Source organism: Porites lutea, chromosome 8 (assembly GCF_958299795.1).
Source record: "Porites lutea chromosome 8, jaPorLute2.1, whole genome shotgun sequence".
Taxonomy (NCBI): Eukaryota; Metazoa; Cnidaria; class Anthozoa; order Scleractinia; family Poritidae; genus Porites; species Porites lutea.
In genome coordinates this window covers 8,377,391-8,398,012 of record NC_133208.1, presented here as the reverse complement: position 1 = coordinate 8,398,012, position 20,622 = coordinate 8,377,391, and the positions used below count along the sequence as shown (strand labels likewise).

The 20,622-nt window shown below is 38.6% G+C and overlaps 1 long non-coding RNA gene across 1 annotated transcript; it reads left to right on the top strand.

Annotated features, from left to right (window-relative positions):
• Positions 1 to 5,794: 5,794 nt before the first annotated feature.
• LOC140946935 (uncharacterized) lies at positions 5,795 to 9,260 on the top strand. Its single transcript, XR_012166886.1, has 3 exons — positions 5,795 to 5,893; positions 8,480 to 8,608; positions 9,032 to 9,260. It is a non-coding gene; the product is annotated as an uncharacterized lncRNA (long non-coding RNA).
• Positions 9,261 to 20,622: the final 11,362 nt, after the last annotated feature.

Genomic DNA, 20,622 nt, shown 5'->3' with positions numbered 1-20,622 from the left:
AAGTTTCTTGGTGTAAACAGGGTAAATGAGTTTGCCATTTTCTTGTAAATGAAGCATTGAAGCGTTTTTTTTTTAACAAATTTAAAGTGAAAAGTGAGAAGCATACTTTCTGCATTTTGTTTGCTAAAACGAGCTTAATTTACAAAAACTAGCAGAAGTATTGGCATAATTTTAGAAATATACGAACACTGCAAGTAGCATATCATGCTACTTTTGCGAGCACAGTCTATCAAAGCCTATTTTCCAGGGACCTCTTTCCTCCCCTCCCCTCCCGATAACTCGTGGTTATTAAACTTTGCGTGCATAACTCTTTAACACCCCCGAAATAAATTTCAGTGACATGCTATGAACCATGATTATTTTGTTTTCAACAGATTGGAAGATGGCAGGCATGAAAACATTAATCATTACTTTCGTTATCATGTTCCCAGTCGCGATGATAACAGAGGAAGATGTAAATCATGGAGGTAACAACTAACAACTACGACATCTCTAACAAATTTAATTGCGCACCTGCGGATTGTCGCCATTATACTGTTCAGCGTCCTGTCTCTGCTTCATGTACAAAAAGCCCCTTAAAATTTTCATTTTTACACTTTCCCTAAAACATCACTCCGAGGATTCCATAATTTTTACATTGGCCATAAAATTTGCATGAGAATTGTTTTCAGCTTTTCCTGTAAGTATAAGCAGTCGTCATAAGAGAAATTGAAGACAATTTACTGAAGCATAATTTTTGGGGCGTAAACAAGATGTTTTACGGGGGATGTAAAAATGGTGAATATGTTAACAACTTCTAATAAAACAAATGTAATAGCATTATATTTGTTTTATTATTATTTGTTAATTTTACACTTCAGAAATGCGGGATCAACATTTGACAAGATTTCTTTCGATCAGTGTCCGTTCATGAATTGCTTTGCGCTATTGTTTTCTTCTCTAACGGATTTGAAATACATTTGCTATACAGTCAACTTTCCCTTAACAAACACCTCTTTAGACGGACAACCCTCGGGTGTTGGCCCCTGTCATTGTCCAGTCATTTGACTGTAACTATGCTCTCTATAAGACGGAAACCTCTCAAAGGCGGACAACCAAGACTTTTGAAACCATCAACGGACAATTGAGAAGTGCTTTAGGTAGTGAAAAATACCGCAAAACGGAAATGTACGTGTACATGACAGTACAAATTGCAGTAAGCAAATTACATACCCACTGAAATACAATACGCGTCTTCTTACAGCGCCTATCTTCTAAACGCCAAATGAAGATAACCTCTTAACCTATAAAACAGCTATCTTCTCGATCTTTTAGCTGAACTGTTTGAGCCTTATGGGAACTTCAGATAGTGACATCAAAAACAAACCATTATAATGACTTATTTTCATATGTTTTAGTACTTACGGTAATTAATGTACAGTAGAACCCCGATAATTCGAATTCGGAAGGGGAACGAAAAACAGTTCGAGCTAGCGAGGGTTCCAGTTATCGGGGTCGATTTAAAAAAATAAGTTGCCATGTTGCAATTACATTTTTAATCAAGGGGAAGGAAATTTAGTTCGAGTTAGCAGGAAATTCGAGTTATCCGAGTTCGATCGCGAGTTAACCGTGTAAAGATGATTGGAAAGCTTAAGTGGGGTGAAATTCAAGGGAAATTGGACTTAGTTTAGCGTTATTGTTGCTGTTCAGTACACGCCGTGAACGTTGACATGTATATGAACCATGTCCGATTGTACAATAAGAAAATGATTTCACCTTTCCAGTACATTGTAGTTCAGTTTTTTTTATCGCTTTGCACAAGTGTAACAGATGTGTATTTATCGCGAATAAGTTCAGCTTTAATTTCTTGTAATTACTGGCGCCACCTTACTTTGACTGTCTATTAGCGGGACACCTCCCTTAAATAGACGGAGAGTGGGGATAGGACCAGAAGGTATCTGTCTCAGAAAGAATTGACTGTAGTCTTATAATAATAATAATAATAATAATAATAATATTATTATTATTATTATTATTTTATTATTATCGTCATTGTCATTATCACTATCATTATCGTTATAGTTATTATTATTAAATTATTATTATTATTTTTTTTTTTTGTCATTTTCTAGTATTTTATTATTTATTTATATTAAATAATAATTTATTACAATTATAATAATTGTTATATTTATTATTGTTTTGCAAAGTTGATAAAATGTCGTTAGCATACAGATTGAAATTTTCGGTTCATATGTGTTGCTATTTTGCAGTTTGTCCTGTTCCGATGAATAAAGAAGAAGAGGAGTTTATTAAAGAGCGGGAAAGAAACAGAGAACTAATGGCAGAAATCGCCAGAGAAATTGAAATGACGTGCCTAGGTAAGTTAAAAAATAGAAATTAATGAGCTTATTTAAAAACCTTGGATGAGCAAGTCCTTCCGCGCGAATTGCACGCCCTTTTGAATAGTTTAACCCCCTGGGACAGTTGGGAGTGTTCTATATGGAACAGTGCAGGTTTTACATTTCTAAAGCCACTTGCCGTTTTAGTTTAACCCATTTAGTTTTTATGCAGCAAATTCACTATCTACAGGTAGCCATTGTGACTCCTGAAGGAAATAACCCAACCTGCCTAGGAAAGGTTGGCCACACCATCGGGGTTTACGTCCAATAAAAAGAATACTCTGTCCAGTGTTGGTCCCGCCAGGGTTTGAACCCGCAACTTCCCACTCAGCAGACCGGCGCTCTTCTGACTGCGCTTATCAGACACTGCTACCTTATTATCGAAATCCTGACTAATCTTGTGAGAACAGGGGTCTTTTTTGCATGAGCATGCGCGACCGCTGACTTGTCAAAGAGCACGCGACCAGTGACAGCGACCGTGCTGCATAGTCATAGGAACCAAATTGTTCACTTTGAAAGCTTGCTTGAGATTGAAATAGTAGCAGGAACTTAGGAAAGACCTTCGTTGTACAAAATAAGTAAAGATCTGTTGATTTAAAGTGGAGACTGTTGGGCTGAACGAGGTGAAAGAGCAAGTTTCTCAAGGGTGTCTGACACGAACATGGCTACTTGTTGTTGTTTGGCGCTCGACTCGTGTCTTGATTCCCCTTTAAGAACCGCAAAGATTGGCATAGAATGCATTGCTGATGCGTAGCTAATGAGCAAAATGTTCTTTATTTAGTGTTTGTCTATACATCTGATGTTAATCAGTTTCTCGATGCCGTAGAGGATTTCTGTCAATTATTTGTTAATAGCTGATTTAGCCATATTTCGGGAGTGGATTAATAACGATCAGCGGGCGACTACCACGCCGTTTTCAGTTGGAATAGAAAGTTTTTGCCTTAAGTATTTTAGCGATACAAAGTTTGTTTATAGGAAAATTGTAGAACTTCTTCTTTTTGCGTGGACTAACATTGTAACGCATCTTTTACAGGAATTTGCTTTTAGCCAGAACTTAAATGTTCTAATGATTTTTAACTTTTGGTCGGCATCACATGTTTACTGTACTTCTTGGGAAACCTAACCGTTTGTTTCATCAAAATCGGTCACAAGATTGGACTTTAACTTCGGTCCTATTGAATGCAGTTTTGACTGTGTCTCATTGATATTCATTTTTTTTATTGTTCGAGACATACAGAGTGACTACCACCAACATCTCACCAGGTGACTAATCTACGTCTCGTGTGCTCTTAATTTTGTAGCTTTAAAGTGCTGGGAAAATTGTAGAACATATATTAATTCACTGCTGAACTGAACATCGGCTTTCGCGCACTTCGAACCCACTCGCTGAAATTTGCTATTTTTTTTTTTTTAATATTTCTCTTCCTTTCCGATTTCAAAACAAAGAAAATTGAAAGTGTTTACTTGCATCAACAAACGTTTCTGCACTTTGTTTAGACTTTGATGAGACCAGCGCAATCCTCCAGGCACTACATATACGCGCGCGGTTGTCCAAGTCAAGTGGGGAGATGAAATTTGATAGTAGCTCGTGTATGTTAAAGCCTGTCTACTTCGCTTTTGTAAAGACCATGTTAGAGTTTTTTTTTGCAAACTACACATTTTGTTAAATCACGAGCACATTCGCCAAGACCAACGAGCAAAATAATCGCTATGATAGCTTTGAGACGCGCCATTTTGATGAAGGCAAACCCTGTGGTGAGCCTCCATGCACATCGCTTGTTCAGCAGTCGCGCATGCTCATGCAAAAAAGACCCCTGTTTCTTGTGAGGGTTCTGAGAGTTATAGACAAACATTTTGGGCAAAAATCCACCGCCAATTTCGCTATTCGCCACTACTCTAAATAAAAGCTAAATCGCCCCAATTCCGAAAGGCTATAACTTGGACTAGATATGTATAGAATAAAAGAGCAAACAAGAAAGCTCCCAAAAACGTTTATGCTATTTTTTTTTTCTAAAAACGCACAAAATTTTCCGACTTGTAATTTAATGGTACCATTTTAGCTAAACTATTTCTAGTCCATGAGCCATTTTGTGAGAAGTGGGTAAAAATACAATATTAATTTGTAGCAACCCCTTATGGGAAACTGTTATTAAACGAAAACTTAGGGTGTGCTAAATTGTGATCAGTCTGTTACCAAACATGAGACTTAAGGAAGGAACGTTATTGGAAAAATTGGGGGCTTATATTAAATGGTTGTGGATGACGAGAAATTTTGCCCTTAAATAATGAAACTATAATTATGCAAATTCAAGTTAACAACCCCTTTCAATTCGATCAAACTTTTTCAATTCATGGCGACAATTGATATTTAAGGTGCGTTTGATTGCATGGGAAATCCGGATTTGAGTTTAAAGTCTAGATTTTAGATTTGGCAATCAAACGCGAAATGTAAAACGGATTTCACCCTCACCCCCCGAGAAATCTTTCACCAAATCATGACTTTATGGGTGTCCTTTATACCGTTGTAGTTGGAAAAGCGTGGACAATGTTTTTTTTTTTTTCTGCTTGTTATGCGTGCGCGTGCGAGACAACTGTTCTCTCAAAAACAGTTCATATCTTTTCTCGAATCCCCGATCTCCGCACCTCCCCCCCCCCGCCCCCCTGCCTGAAAAAAATATAAATTAAAAATTCAAAAAATTCAAAAACAGGAAGAAAGGAAAACCAATGACAGGCTTATCTGCGTTGAAATCCGTTTTCAGATTTCGTGTCGTTCGATTCGAATTTCAAAAATCCAAGTCCAGATTTCCCAATCGAATACGCCGTCCCTTCTATCTTTAGAAGTTAGTGATGAGTTTTCATGGCAATGATTGCTTCTGAGTCTTTATACTTTGACCAATTTTTTATGTTAAATTTTTCTTAGCCCATTCCCCCATAAAACCCCCAATTTTCTAGTTGATGTTCAAGTTTCATGTCTGAACACAGACTGATTACAATTTAGCACACCCTTAGATTTATAATTTTAAGGGTGCTACCTAGTTACATTTTTTGGTTCTTGGCTCAAGAACTATTTCGGATGCTTGCAAACAGGAAGAAAGATTTTTTCATCTCTCGCTAAACGTGAATAAAAGCAAAACTTAGCTATGAAAGTGACACTTACCGACTAGTAACAGCTGAGCTCAGACTAAACGTTCAGGGCGTAAACGAAAAAGAAGCAATTATACCGCTCGTGGCACGAAAAATTATCCCGCGCTGACTGACTTGTTTGGAGTATTGATACCAACGGTTCCTCAATAAATTTTAATCAGGAAATCATGATATCAGTAGTTTGTGCCAACAGGAGAAAAACGTTTAAGTCAAGGAATTCTTATAACTAACTTTTGCTCCCTGATTTGTAGACGAGTGTAAAGCAGGACTACATAACTTCCACGATAATGCATACTGCACCAACACCAAGCGTTCCTTCACCTGTACTTGCAAAACAGGATATACTGGGGATGGTGTCAACTGTGCAGGTAACATAACATGGAGCTGAAACGAACAGGATTTTATCTTAAGTCATATGCTATTCCATGCCAAAAATAATACAGCCAAATTGAAAGGTAGAAACCTGTTTTCATATTCAGTCAGTGTTATGTCACAGATTGTATCTACGAAAAGAGTTTTGGCCTTGGTACGTGTAAAGTTGTGGCCTCCAATTTTTCCCACAGAAATCAATAGCAACGGAAATAGTTTTAACCGCAAAAAAGTATATTTAAAGCCAACGCTGCAATGTACGTATGTTAATACAGCAAAAAGGCAACATTTGTATTCCTGCTTTCACAAAAGTAATAATAACAACTGCTACAACTTAACTGGTCGAGCTCGAACTGTATCCCCAATAAAGCACACAGGCTTAGTGCCAGTTAGGCTGGGGAAACAAAAAGTGTGACCAACATATGTCTGGGACAGGAAACACCGAGTTCAAAGGCTTAGAGACAGAAAAACTTGGGATCATCTTTGATATAACGAGATCATCCTTACTAATATACTTAACAAAACACGAAGGCCAATAGCCAGCTAGGCTGTTAGAAACGGTTAGGGCGCAGCATTTAAGGTAAACAGGTCTTTATTACGATTGTGGCTGGGGGTCTGTAGCATTGCCAATTCAGGACTGCGTCAATCATTGACTTTGTCGCCACTTAAGGTGGCCCGAACCTATTTATATGCGGGTTGGTTAGGTTTTGAAATCGCGTTTTTCGGCAGCAAAAATTTAACCGATTTGATGTTTTTCGGCATCCTTAATAAAGAATGGTCGAACTTTAAGAAACTGTTATTCATTTTCTTGTAGGTATAAAAACCTTTGAGATATCGGCATGCGTTTATATTAAAAACTGCATTTTTTTTCAAACAATGTCTATAACTTTGTAACCCTAAGACAGATTTTTCTCTAACTTCAGCAAATAAGCCTCAGGAGCTCCCTAGTTTTATATCTGCAATTTTGAAGTCAATCGTGACCGTAGAACTCGCTGCACAAATACCTGGCCAAATTTAATCTTACAATGCAACGCTAACACATTTGTGAAAGTTGACGCACAAATAGAGGAAAGCTGCCGACGGACCATCTCCTATCTGCAATGATATTGCTGCAAGAAACTGAGTAATCAGAAACCTACGGCGAATACAGTTTTAAACATATGCCGATATCTCAAAGGTTTTTATACCTAGAAGAAAATAAATAACAGTTTCTGAAAGTTCGACCATTCTTTATTTTCAAAAGATGCCAAAAATCATAGAAATGGGTTAAATCTTTCCTGCCAAAAAACACGATTCAAGACATAACCAAGACTCATATAAATAGGTTCGGGCCACCTTAAGAGCGGTCCCGGGACAGCTGTTCTAAGCATACATTGACGATAAATACATAAGACATTAGGAACGGGTGAAAAACGGCGCTAATCGTACAAAAAAAATATTATAAAATTCAAAAACCTGACAGAACTGAGCTGCCAACAGAAATAAATGCGGTCAGACAGAGGCCAGAAAAGAAAGCCTGCCCAAAAGTCCACGAAGGGAAAAAGTGCGGGCGGGAAATCTGGAAAGGGGCCAAGCCTCAAGCTCAAAGACGTTTCTACGGGACTTTACAAGTTAGTCGAAATAGACCGCTCCTAAAATAAGAAAACCAAAGAAAGGTTGTTTCAGAAACCGAGATGACGTACACGCGATATTTATACGTAGCCTTTTATGCTCCCGGTATGGAAAAGACAAGACAAGACAAGACAGGAACTTTATTTATACCAAACAGAAAAAAAGACATTTGCAAAAGACAATACTAATTATGTAAGGTACAAGCGTCCTTTAGCTAAGAAGCTAATCTAGCTAGGAGGCATTATAGGTTAATTAAGAATATTTAAGAGGTTTCATGGAGGCACAAAAAGAAAACAATGTAAAAAAAAACAACAAACAAACAAACAAATAAACAAAGAAAAGAAAAGAAAAAAACTCATATGTGCAGAATAGAATCACTGAAAAATTGAGGAACTGGAGAAAATATTGGAAAAGAAAGAACTTAATGTGAACTAGCTGTAGTCCCTAGCCTAACACCCAGGTTCTGTGGTATTTCGTGCTGTCAAAATCAGGTTATTTCTTATTCTTAGCGGGATCATTCGTCATAAATAACATAACTTGCCACATTTAAAACTTTGAATAATCATTTGTAACTGATTTTTATCTGCCATTTTACCGTTGTTATAAGGCCATCAATAGCGCTGCTCTCAGTTACTATTTATAAACCCGAAACTCAGACAAACAAACTGAAATTAACATCGCCGAATTCCTCACTGTCATTAAAATGTCATCTTTGCCTTTCTTTTGTCATAAAAAAAAATAATGAGAAAATGACAAAACTAAGACAAAAACTGCAAATCAGTCACTCTGAAGTCATTCGCGCGCTATGCTATTGAATTAGTGTTCCTTGTAATTGCTTTATTATAGAAACTGATTTATTCATTCGTGGACTACCAGTCTCGAAAGCATTGTATTACTATTTCTCATTCAATAGATATAAAACTGAAATAGAACTGATTCAGTTTGATAATTCAGCATTAAATCTTGATTTCCAGACTTAGACGAGTGTCACACAGGACAACACACCTGTGACGTCAGTAGTTCAGTGTGCTATAACACTATAGGATCCTTCGGGTGTGTTTGCGGAATAGGTTATTCTGGAAATGGAGAAGATAAATGTACAGGTTACACTTTCAAATTCCTTGATTGAAACACTCAGATATTTCGTAGCCACGTCTCTTTCACATCAATTTCCTCTGTTCGAAAGTGGTTTTTCACTAAATTCGCCTTAATTTAAGTCTCGTTAGTTTCCATAATACCTTTTACTAGTACTGATCGCACAGCATTAAGTTCCTTTAATAAGTCAGGTATATTGTAATTCTAATAGGCCATTTTCGAGTTGACTCGAGCTTCTGTCTTAAAACGACGCGAAGTATGAAGTCTTTTGATATGAAAATTAATTTCAGTGGAGAAAGGTTTGAGGATTGACCTCGTTTTGAAATGAAAATTGATCGCGTGAAATGGCAGTTATGGTAGGCCACAATAATTGCTGTGAAAGGAAAAGGAAATCAGTTTTAATCATTCAGTGCCTGACTTCTTTTTTGCAGATATAAATGAATGTGAAGCAGGAAAGCACAACTGTCATGCAAACGCTAACTGCAAAAACACTAAAGGATCCTTTGTATGCACCTGCAAGCCAGGGTATTCTGGGAATGGGGTTAACTGCACAGGTGAAAACAATACCTCGGTCTTCTTTATAATGAATCTTTTTCTAATCAACTCCATTTATCTCGCATTAGAGCTAAGTTCAGCCACAAGGTAGTATGCAGCTTAGTCCCTGGTAGTGCAGTTTGTTCTTTTAAGCTGAATAAGTATGGAAATGCTCTTGCATTATAAAAGTTTGTGAGTTGCAGTATCTGTATGCAATTTTAGCCTTATACATCCTTGAGATATTGAAGTTTTTTATGTATTATTATATTGTGCTCCTGCAGAGATTGTCATGTCCGAACACGTATTCACGCTGGGTGAGCTTACTACAGTTAATTATATCAGACCAATGTACACAATTCCGTCTTTAGAGTATGAGCGGAAACGTGTCCTTTTTATCCCTCATTCTGTTGGCCATTTTTCTTTAGAGAGGAAGTCATTCTGTATTCTCTAATGTCTTGCCTCCTTAGGTCTTGCGAATCCTCTATCTATACATTTGATGTCATTTCTGAATTTCTCACCTGCTCTATATATAGCTAAATGTTTTTGCTTTTCAGTATAGCCAGAAATCTCTCGCTCCTTCTTTCTTCTGATCGTAATCAATCCTAGAAAATAAAAAGGTTAAGTAAATCAGTTTTGATGATTTAGCCCTGCATCTGATTTGCAGACGTAAACGAGTGCATAACAGGAAAGCACAACTGTTATGCCAATGCAGACTGCAATAACACTGAAGGATCTTTTGAGTGCACTTGCAAGCCAGGGTATTCGGGAAACGGAGTTAACTGCACAGGTGATTATTTTACAGTAAAGACCTGGATCGTCTTGATGTTAAGGCTATTAATTCATTATTATTTTGTCTCGAGTTCCCGCGTTTGAGTCCCTGAGTAGAATCCAAAAGTGACATTTCCAAATGTACAAATAAGAGTTTGAAGTCTAGCCTTTGATCGACTAAGTGATCGTTGTCATAATTATTTAGCAATTACTGAATGAGCCTGAGTAGGTTGCATGTGAAGAATCATGTCACGAGCGAAGAGGATGTTATCCTCAATCTTGCGGTGACTCAATCCATCTTAATCGAAGTTTAGTACATCTGATCAATCCACTGAAAGCGTTACTTCTCCCAGTAAAGATAGATCATAGATAATCAAATAATCAAATCGCAGCCGGCTGAAGGCTGAATTCTTTAATTATTTACAATACAATAAAAAGTATAAAATAATGGTAAAAGACTAATTACAGTTTTGTTAATTAGGAATAATGATAATGAAGAGCTGAAAAAGAAAGGAAAAATAACGTATTAATCTTACATTATAGTAACATGTTTTGGACGGTCGCACATGGCTGGTTTGAACGAATTTTTGCAGCTGTTTGTGCGAAAAAGGGGCAAGTCGTAAACTCTCTCCTGTCTGGTATTGTAGTAGCCTTGGTGCTTCGGAGAAAGCAGGCAAGGGGATTTGTGCTGATCCGACGATATACTATTAAACAGCTTAAATGAAGCAGCTGCACCAACAAATACCAAGAAAGAGAAAAAATTTGGCCTGTCGGTGTTTACTGGTCGCTAGAAAAGAATTTTCTTACTGAATTTGGAACAAAATCATAACAAATGATCCCCGAAACATTGTAAATTGAAACGTAAACAAACTCGAACTAAGTGATTTTTATCCAACTGATTTGGTAAGTACTAAAACAACTATCCCCCTCAGGGTCGGTTCATAGCGCTAGATATATACCTCGACGCTTCGCGTCTCGGTATATTTCACCTGACTATTCTGATCACCTTTCCTTCGGGGGATAATTGTATATTATATAAACGTTCCACTTGAGATCGTTAATAGTAATAATAATAATAATAATAATAATAATGATAATGATAATGATAATGATAATGATAATGATAATGATAATGATAATGATAATGATAATGATAATGATAATGATAATGATAATGATAATGATAGGGGCAGTACTTTCCTTAGTATCTTTGCTGTCCCCAATAATGCTGTTTGCTGGATAACGTTCACGCCGATTCGCTTCAACATTAAGGAGTACATGAAGAGAATCGGCGTGAACGTGAGGTTGGAAGTTATCCAGAAAACAGCATTGTTAGGGACAGCAAAGATACTAAGGAAAGTACTGTCCCTGTAATAAGAAGGAAAAGAGAGACCTGGGACCCGTGGTGACTTGTTGTAACCCGCTCCCAAGGACTATAAATCAGGCCGAACATCCTGCCTGAGTCTACAACGAATGGACATAATAATAATAATAATAATAATAATAATAATAATAATAATAATAATAATAATAATAATAATAATAATAATAATAAAACTTATATAGCGCCGATATCAATATTGCTATTTTCATCAGCGCTTAAAAATAAAAATATTTCACACAAAAAATTACTAGGACTGCATGAAGTATACAAAGTGCATGAACCTACCAAAAAGAGTTAAAACAATTATGTCAACACTAAAATCATTAAAATTACCTAGACTACTTAAATGGTAAAAAACTGCATAAAACCTACTAAAAACGAGATTAAAAAGTACATAAAATTACAAAAAAGCTTTCTGAAATAAAAATGTCGTGAGTGTCTTTTGCAAAGATGCTATTGAGGGGCTACTCCTAATCTCACAGGGCCATGAATTCCATAGATGAGGAGCAGGAGCAGCAAAAGATCGATCTCCTAACGTTGTTAGAGTCTTGATTTCACAGGGTTTAGTAGCAGTGCATCTCAATCGGAGAATAAATTGTATTTACATGCTTCTTTAAGATTAATAAGTTCCTGGAGATAAAAAGGTGCTAAGCCAGTGATAGCCTTTTACGTTAACAGTAGTATCTTAAAGTCAATTTTGAATTTAACCGGCATTATACAGCACTGGTCTTACCTGGCAGTATTCAGATTTCTGGAAAATTAACCTAGCGGCAGCATTTTGGATCCTCTGTAGCTTATTAAGCTGGTAGGCTGGTAGGCCACAGAGCAGGCTGTCACAACAGTCGACACGACAGTGTTATACCTAAACGTTTGGCACTATTAAACAGCTAGTTCCTTCTCGTCGACCACAACAGGGCTGAAGACGTGTTTGTTATTTTTTAAAGTCGATTATCATCTCCTTGAATTTGTGAGCGTTTAGTCAGGGCTTCTGATATTTCGAGGAAAAAAAAGCAAAATTTCGCGGGATTTTCAAGGGCAAATTCGCGGAAAAATCGGCCGATTTCGCGGGATTTTCGCGGGGGAAAAGTCAAAATTCGCGGAAAAATCGGCCTATTTCGCGGGAGAAAAGTCAAAATTCGCAGACAAATCGGCCTATTTCGCGGGATTTTAGCAGAAAAAATGTCAATTTTCGAAGGATTTTCAGGGGCAAATTCTTAGAAAAATCGGCCGATTTCACGGGAAATTTCGGGGGAAACTTCGCCAAGAAACAATCAGTAAAAAACAGCCGATTTCGCTGGATTTTTTTTGGCAAATTTCGCTAAAATCGATCAATTTTTGCGTCGATATGACCAGCGTTGGTGAACGTATTTGCTCTTTCAACAACAGTACGCTCGAGAAATGAGCGAATGCTAAAGTCATTAACATTATGGTTAGTGCCCAGTTTTTCGCAACGTTCATCTGAAAACGCCTGGTAGTTTTGGGAAGTTGTTAACTCGTTTCAGTGACGAAGTTTCAAGCTAAATTTGGACGTTTGGGGTGAAAAAAAACCCGATCTACCCGGTAATAGCCAAGATAAGTATTAGATATGTTTTGCCGACATGTATTTGGAAATATTTCTGGCGGATTTCGCGGTATTTCGCGTTTTTTTGGGAATTTCGCGGGATTTCGCGGAAATACCTGAATTTCGCGGGTCCGCGACCGCGCGAAATATCAGAAGCCCTGTTTAGTTGCATGCATTGCTCACGTGACCATTCCTCGACGGCACTAACTGCGCTTTGAATGTCACCCTGTGCACCTCGCGGGACTAACTCATCAATAGTAGAGGGATTAAGCATCGCATTTACGGCAAACGGCAAAATTGAGATTCAAGTTGAGAAACTTTTAAAATGAGAAATGAGCAGATAAAAGCAGCTTAAAACAATTGTTATGAATAAAATTGGCCTGAATTTACCGATTTTCGTGTAGTTATAATAAACTGAAAACAATTAGTGAAGGGGAAACTTGCTTACGTTTGACGTTTGCCGTAAATGCGATGCTTAATCTCTCTGGTAAGTATCGTCAACGTACAAAATGTGCTTCTATGTGTCCACACTGAAATCCCCTGAGGAATAACGATGGGCCTAGTTTGGTTCCTTGAGGCACACCAGTGGGCACAGGGCCAAATTCATAAAAACAGTCTCTAGAAAACTTTAGGCGTTGTTGTCTATGAGTTAAGAAGTCGGCCACCCAGAGGGCTACAGCGCGAGGAAAAGATAGGCCGAAAACTTTGCACACAAGTAGGGTGTGGTCGCTGAGATCGAAGGCCTTCCTGTAATCAAACGGGACGACTCTCACAGCAGCCCTAGACCCGTCCGTGGCTTGCAATCAGGTACTTGTAGCATGTACGTAAGGGGGTGTAGGGTAGAGGACGCTGAGATGCAACCATACTGATTTGGATCAATCACCTATAGAACCGCAGGGCCGAAATGGCGACGAAGTCCTGTGCAAGTTTAGATATTACGGAGGTTGGCGATATCGGACGGAGATATTTGTTGATGTTGATAACAGGTTTTAGCTTGGGGATAGGCACCATCTTCCAGGATGATGGCCGTCTCTGCTCCGCGAAACTGCTGTTTTGCACAGCTAACTGGGCAAGCAAGGATACCTACGTACGCCTTCACCATACTACCCCATCTAATCCTGCCGCCTTCATAGGGTTAAGCCTTTTTAAAGCAGATAAAACGGCGGGTTCGGATAGGGTCAGCAGTGACAAATCCTCACTGTGTGACGGGAGGAATTCAAGCCTTTGGAGGGACTCCATAGGTTGTAGGAATCCTGAGTTGATTTGGCTGGCAATCTCTTGGTCAGACAGAAGAGCGGAACCTCGATCTATAAGTTGGCAAACAAAGGGTCTGAGCCAAGAGCGAGAGCCATGTCAGCGATCCACTTGACCGTACTCTATCACTAGCTAGGCTTGGTTTGCTTTAGGTGGTTCACTTTTGAAGCGTAGTAGTTGCTACAGAGAGCTATCCCTCTGTCTAAAGGAATGGGGCCAAAATGAAAAATCCGGCCGGATTTTTTGCGTTCGCTACCAGTTTACTCTGCAAAATCCTGCCAGCAAACCTCCTTAACGTGTACTAACCAGGCTTCTATACTTTTTACATATATCACTTGTAAAAGTAAACAGTAGTTTTAGGCGCCGAATTTATTCAGACCATACTCGGTAATTATTGGGAGTTTCAAGAAACGGCAATTTGAGAGAAACAATCAACTTGTTAATTGACAAAGCTATTCTAAAGAGTTGCAAGAAAAGGCACACCTTGGCGTTGGCTTTGAGTGTTTACCGGATCATTGCCAGAAATAGTGGACATTTCGCGCCCGTGATTAATTGTCAGCGGAATCTCATTTCCAAAATGGCGGACAAAAACGATCGTAGTCAGGAAAAGCGTATCCCCTGCGATTGTTAAAATAATTTGAGCTCTGTGGATCTGTTTTACGAAGAAAAAAGCTGGAATGAAACATCTTGCAAGAAAATGTTAGGTTTATACTCGGCCGAGCGGCTGATAGCAACAAAACAGTACGCGACTGTGCCTTTCGTGACATTTTCGTGACAATTTTGTTTTAAAACCAAGCCTGGTAGGCTAATCGAGGATTTTTGAATGCCTGGAACCTAGTTTATATCCCGTGAAGCATCTCTAGAGTTGTAGCAACAAACAAAATGGCGATTCGGTGAGGTTTGGAGTTGTGAAGCTTTGTCCGACCGAAATGTGCCATTCACAACTATGGCGTCCATTACTGGACTACAGATGGAAAACTGAGGGAAATAATGCGCCTTTGGAAGTATTTTCCAGTGCAAAGATCGTCCTTTTAACGACTGTTTTGGAAACATCTTCCATCGCAGAAGTGATATCGAGTCGTGCAAATTTACTTCAGTGAAGGGTTTATCCTCTAATCGACGAGTATTTCGCATGACTTCGGCAAGATTTTAAGACAATGTATGGAGAAATGGAGCGTACAACGAGAGATAAAAGTGGCTTCTTCGGGAAGTAAGTAAACCTACTTCTAATTAGCTATTTTTAACCCAGATGCGAAGGTTGCACAGCACTTAACATGTTTCGAGTCGTGCACCGAACACCGGTGAGCTCATAATCGATATATTTGAAAAAGGTTCCTTTTCTCCATACATTTTCTTATACGAATTCTCAGCCATTGTGGCCTTGGTGCGCACGCGCAACCACCATCTTGTCCCTAATTTCTGGCAATGAGTATATGACATGATACCACATAGCTGGATTGTCAAGTGTTTGGAGATGTTTGAAATAGCTGAGAATGTGAAAAGGCTATTTTATTAATGGTATGCAGACATGGAAGTAGAGTTATCATCATCAGGCGAGAGGTTGGAAGTCATTATAATTAGAAGGAGATGCATTTTCCAGAGAGCTATTTGTTTTGTGCACGATTACATTCACATTGGTGTTGAGAAAATCAACAGCAGGTTATGATCTTGCGGAGAATTTAAGATTAACCATTTTTTTTTGTGAACGACTTAAAATTGTTTGGGAAAAGTGAAGATCAAATAGATTCGTTGGTGCAAACTGTACAGTTGCTTAGTAAGGACATTAGAATGGAGTTTGGATTGAAAAAGTGTAGTGTGTTGAGTAGTGATAGAGGAATGAAATTAAGCCACGTTGGTGTCGAGTAAGTGTCGAGAAAGGTCCAGGTAAATCATTGATATGCATAAGAGTCGAGTCCATGACGTCACCCATTGCTTTAACCTAGGGAAAAAGTGGGTTCCTCCATACTGATATCTTATACAATAGGAACAATAGCCTTGCCTAGAATTGTCCGGTAAGTAACTTGAGCCCGGTTTGCTGGAACGGCCTATTCAGACAAAAATAGGAACAAGAGAAGCGATCACCTAGCAACACAAGAAACGGCTTATGTTTTCTATTACAATTTAAGCGCTTAAATTCGGATATATAAACAAAACACACACACAGAAAGTGGAGCAGAGAACTCTTTATTTCAATTTTGACTGACTACTACAAAACCGTTAGGTCTCAGCGCTTGGTGAGCTTATGGCCTTGTCATTTTCATGCGCTGTTAGTCTTTTAATTATATGCGAGTTAACAAGCCGATATTTGCATACAAAATGGCTCCACAGTAAAAACCCCAAGGGAGAACCTTGACTTATTACACCTTTTGCTGTTCATTACGAGGAAATACGCAATCATTTGCGTGAAACGGCGACCGATAGTGCGAAGATACATTCATTAGCGCGAAAATACGAACATTTGCGCGTAAATCAGATTCAATTACGATTTTTGCATTTTAATCAACACTCAACAGAATTTTGGGGTATTCATTTGCGTCATTCGACATACAAAAGGGAAAAATATACTTTCATTAACACCAACATTCAAATCATTAACATTATCTTGAAAATCATTAGGGACAAAGAACAAACATTTAAGTGCAAACGCTATTCATTAACATTTTTATGACACTGTTTGCAATTTAATAGCATTCCTGAACAGCTTTAGAATGGATAAGACAAACATTAATGCGCTTGCGCAATCAATTGAGCGTTCTTTACATTTAATATACAAAAATATGTTTTCAATTAAACAATACCAATTCCCCCAAAAAATTGGCCTGAATTTGTTTAAAGAATCACGCCGTACTTCGCTACTGTGTGTTTGTCGACGGCTGCGGCTATACATTTACCCTAGACGGCCAGAAGTCATGGTGGGGCGGGACAGGGAGTGGAGGGCGTACTGCTAAGTGTGCGGCCAAAGAGGACGAAACTTGACTATGACCATGGCAATATTACCTATCAAATGTTTTCCTCGGCAGCTGCTGGAGTAATGAATACCGTGTTGGCGAGGAAAAAATGGATCCCGATAAGTCGGCGGTCTTTGCGTATGACGGGGTGCCTGGCAGCCACCTAGCTTTGGCCATTCCCGTTCCATACGTACGCAGCTTATGCTTCCTCCCTCGACATCGTTGAAAAGGATTTAAGTTGTCTGAAAGCGACACCAAAGGCCGACATCTCGAGTCCGGAAATTTAAAGACGCATAACAGGAATGAGGGCAAAGCCCTAGCAATCCTACTAGCGGAGTTCGGAAACAACAACTGCAGTGCTTGAAGCCGTGCGCAGAAACATGACGTTGTGACAGCTGCTAAATGTGCTAAGGGGTACCATTTCATGCAAACCTACCTCCCAAAATGTATTAATAGCCAGATATTTGAGGGATATACATTTAACGGACTGAAATTCAGGCCAAATTTGTTTGAATTTCTATTGTTTAATTGAAAAGCGATTTTTGTATATTAAATGTAAAGAACACTCAATTGATTGTACAAGCACATTAATGTTTGTCTTATCCATCCTAAGGTTGTCCAGGAATGCTAATGAATTGCAAACAGTGTCATAAAAATGTTAATGAATAGTGTTTGCACTTTAATGTATGTCAGTTGTCCCTATTGACTTTCAAGATGGTGTTAATGACTTTGATGTTGGCGTTAATGAAAGTATATTTCTCTCTTTTGTATGCCCAAAGACGCATATGAATGCCCAAAAGTGTTATTGAATGTTGATTAAAATGCAAAGATCGTAATTGAATCTGATATATGCGCAAATGTTCGTATTTTCGCGCTAATGAATGTATCTTCGCACTATTGGTCGCCGTTTCACGGAAATGATTGCGTATTTTCTCGTAATGAACAGCAAAAGGTGTATTATAAAAAGACACAAAAAATTTCTGAACTTAACAAGGATCAAGTGAAACACGCGCCTAATAAACGCTAGCAATAAAACCAGACAGAAGAAACCGTTTTAAAAACTTTATTGAGAACCAATGACAAAAAACGGTATAATACACAGCGAATTGTTGTCGAAGAATCTTGTGCACTTGATGTTAAGTCTGCAACAGTGGTGATTATTTCTTCCGGTTGTGTTCTTGAGTTCAATTGTTATTTTAAAGCCAGATATCTTTTTTGCAACTGAAAGTATCGCTTATCTTTTTCATCGTCCCGAAGATTGTTTCCAGAAAGCACATAATACATGTTGCCCTGTATTTCTTGCATAGCTAGAAGAAGCAGGACGGGAGAAAGATTTTGCTGCTGTAGGTATTTTAAAAGCTCTTAAAAAGGAAGAAAACTTCGAGGAAACGTTGTGTTTACAACCACGGTAATTGTATCCATTTCCGTTCACTTACGCTTATATGCAAATTACTGTTCATCCGCCGGATTTCGCTGGAGACAAAAATATCGATTTTGAATTCCCAAATGCTTGCCTTTTGGGGCACCCTTTTTATTTTGGCTATCAAGATTTTAAAAGCTAAGCTTCAGACTTTTCATTCCAACGTTTTAATGCGGGAAAGTTAGGAGAAATGCTGCAACTGATTAAAGTCACGCAACACGCTTTAAGACCGCATAACTTGATCTTTCTGTTATTTTTTGTTCTTCTATTGTCTCCAAAACAATAACGTTTCCACCTACAAATAATAGGACACATTTGATTGACAGAAAAAATTTGCATTTACTAGCGACGTGTTTCTACAGGCGCAATTCCGTAATGGTATATTTTCTTGATACCCTGCTTGGTTAAAGCCTTATTCACTGGACAGGAGGTTTGTTCGCAGTGGGCAATTATCTTGGGTAGTAGTTTTTAGATTAATCAGCAGATAACCAAAAGGTCTTTTTATACAGCCTCCTTGTACTGATTTAAAAAGAAATCAGTTTTCCCGGGATACATTTGCTTTGCCAGAGTCAAGATTTGCAATGTGTCTCGTGGATTCTTGAATAGCACCAAATAAGTCATCTGATCGTCAAACACGATCAAATTCCGTTTGTTCACATCAAAATAGAAATCCTACTCCAAAGCCGTAGGAATTCCCTTGATAAATTCAATGTGTGGCATGGCGACTAGCATTTCTGTATACGCAGGACGCCATTGTGAATAACACCAAACGATCCTCTCTGGGGGAAGGTAAATTGCCTCTGAAGCTTGATGTAATAGAGATAGAACCCAGGCCGCTTTTCCGGACTTGGTCATTCCAGAAGTTTTGGAGGTGAAAGGATGCTCAAAGCGAAACCGCTGACATTTCTGTGAAGACATCGGAACTGTTTGAAATGGGGTGAGACCAGCATTGCGGTGTTTAGACATCGCATGCTTTTACATGCTACTCTTTCTACTAAACGATTTTTCGCAGACGGGACAGAACCAACCCACGTCAACTTCTCAGGAGCAGAATGTAGACTGAGAAAAAGGTAGAATGTTGCGCGTTTATATAGGTTTGGCAAGCCATGAAACCACATTTCTATTGCTTTCCTCGGCCTCCTCCACCACCACCACATTTCTGTTGTCAAGTTATTAACTGTTTTTTTTTAGTTGTTGTTTTTATAATAATATGTCAAGGTTCTCTCTTGGGGTTTTTACTGTATAGCTGAGCCAATTTGTATGCAAATGTCGGCGTGTTAACTCGCTTAATTAACTGACTAACGGCGTGTGAAAATAACAAGGCCATAAGCTCACTAAGCGCTGAGAGTTAGTCGTCTCCTTGAGATAGAATACCCGAATTTTGTGCTTGAGTTTTGTTTATATCCTGTGTTTAGTCATGTTAATTTAAAGAAATAATTAAAGATTTTTCAGTTACACTCTGTAACGATAGCGTGTTCAACAACTGAGGTATCAAGGGAGGATGGAGGTCGGGCCGACTAATAAGCTGTGAGGGGTGTGTGAGATGTGAGTAAAACAGTTTTGGGTGGTGTGTGAAGAATTCTTGGGTCGTTTTACTGCAAGGGGTAAGGGGTAAGGGGTAAGGTATACTGAAAGTGAGGAAATTGTCAGTTAAGTTGATTAAAGACATCTTGGAACAATGAGCTGAAACTCGACAGTTGGAAGGAAAAAAAGCTGCATGGTCAATTTTATGAGGAATACCCGGAACAACACATGTAAGAAAACTTGGAGCTGGTTACGAAGAGCACACTCAAAGATTCAAACAGAAGCACTTATTTGTGCCGGCCAGGAACATGCTAACCGTGCGAATCCCCTTATGTAGGTAATGTGGCGAGAGTGTAAAGCAAATTGTCTGTGAATGTAAACGGTTAGCCCAAAGGGAATATAAACAGACACATGACAACATTGCAAAAGTAGTTCGTTGGAAGTTATGTGAGATATATCAGCTGGGAAGGAAGGACAAGTGGTACGAACACGTGCCTGACAGTGTGAGTAAAAACGATGAAGTTAAACTACTGTGGGTTAATGAACATCCAATGTGATCATGTCATCGATGCTACAATAGACATGATCATGTGGTTGTAAACAAACAGGAGAGAGAGTGCGCCATTGTC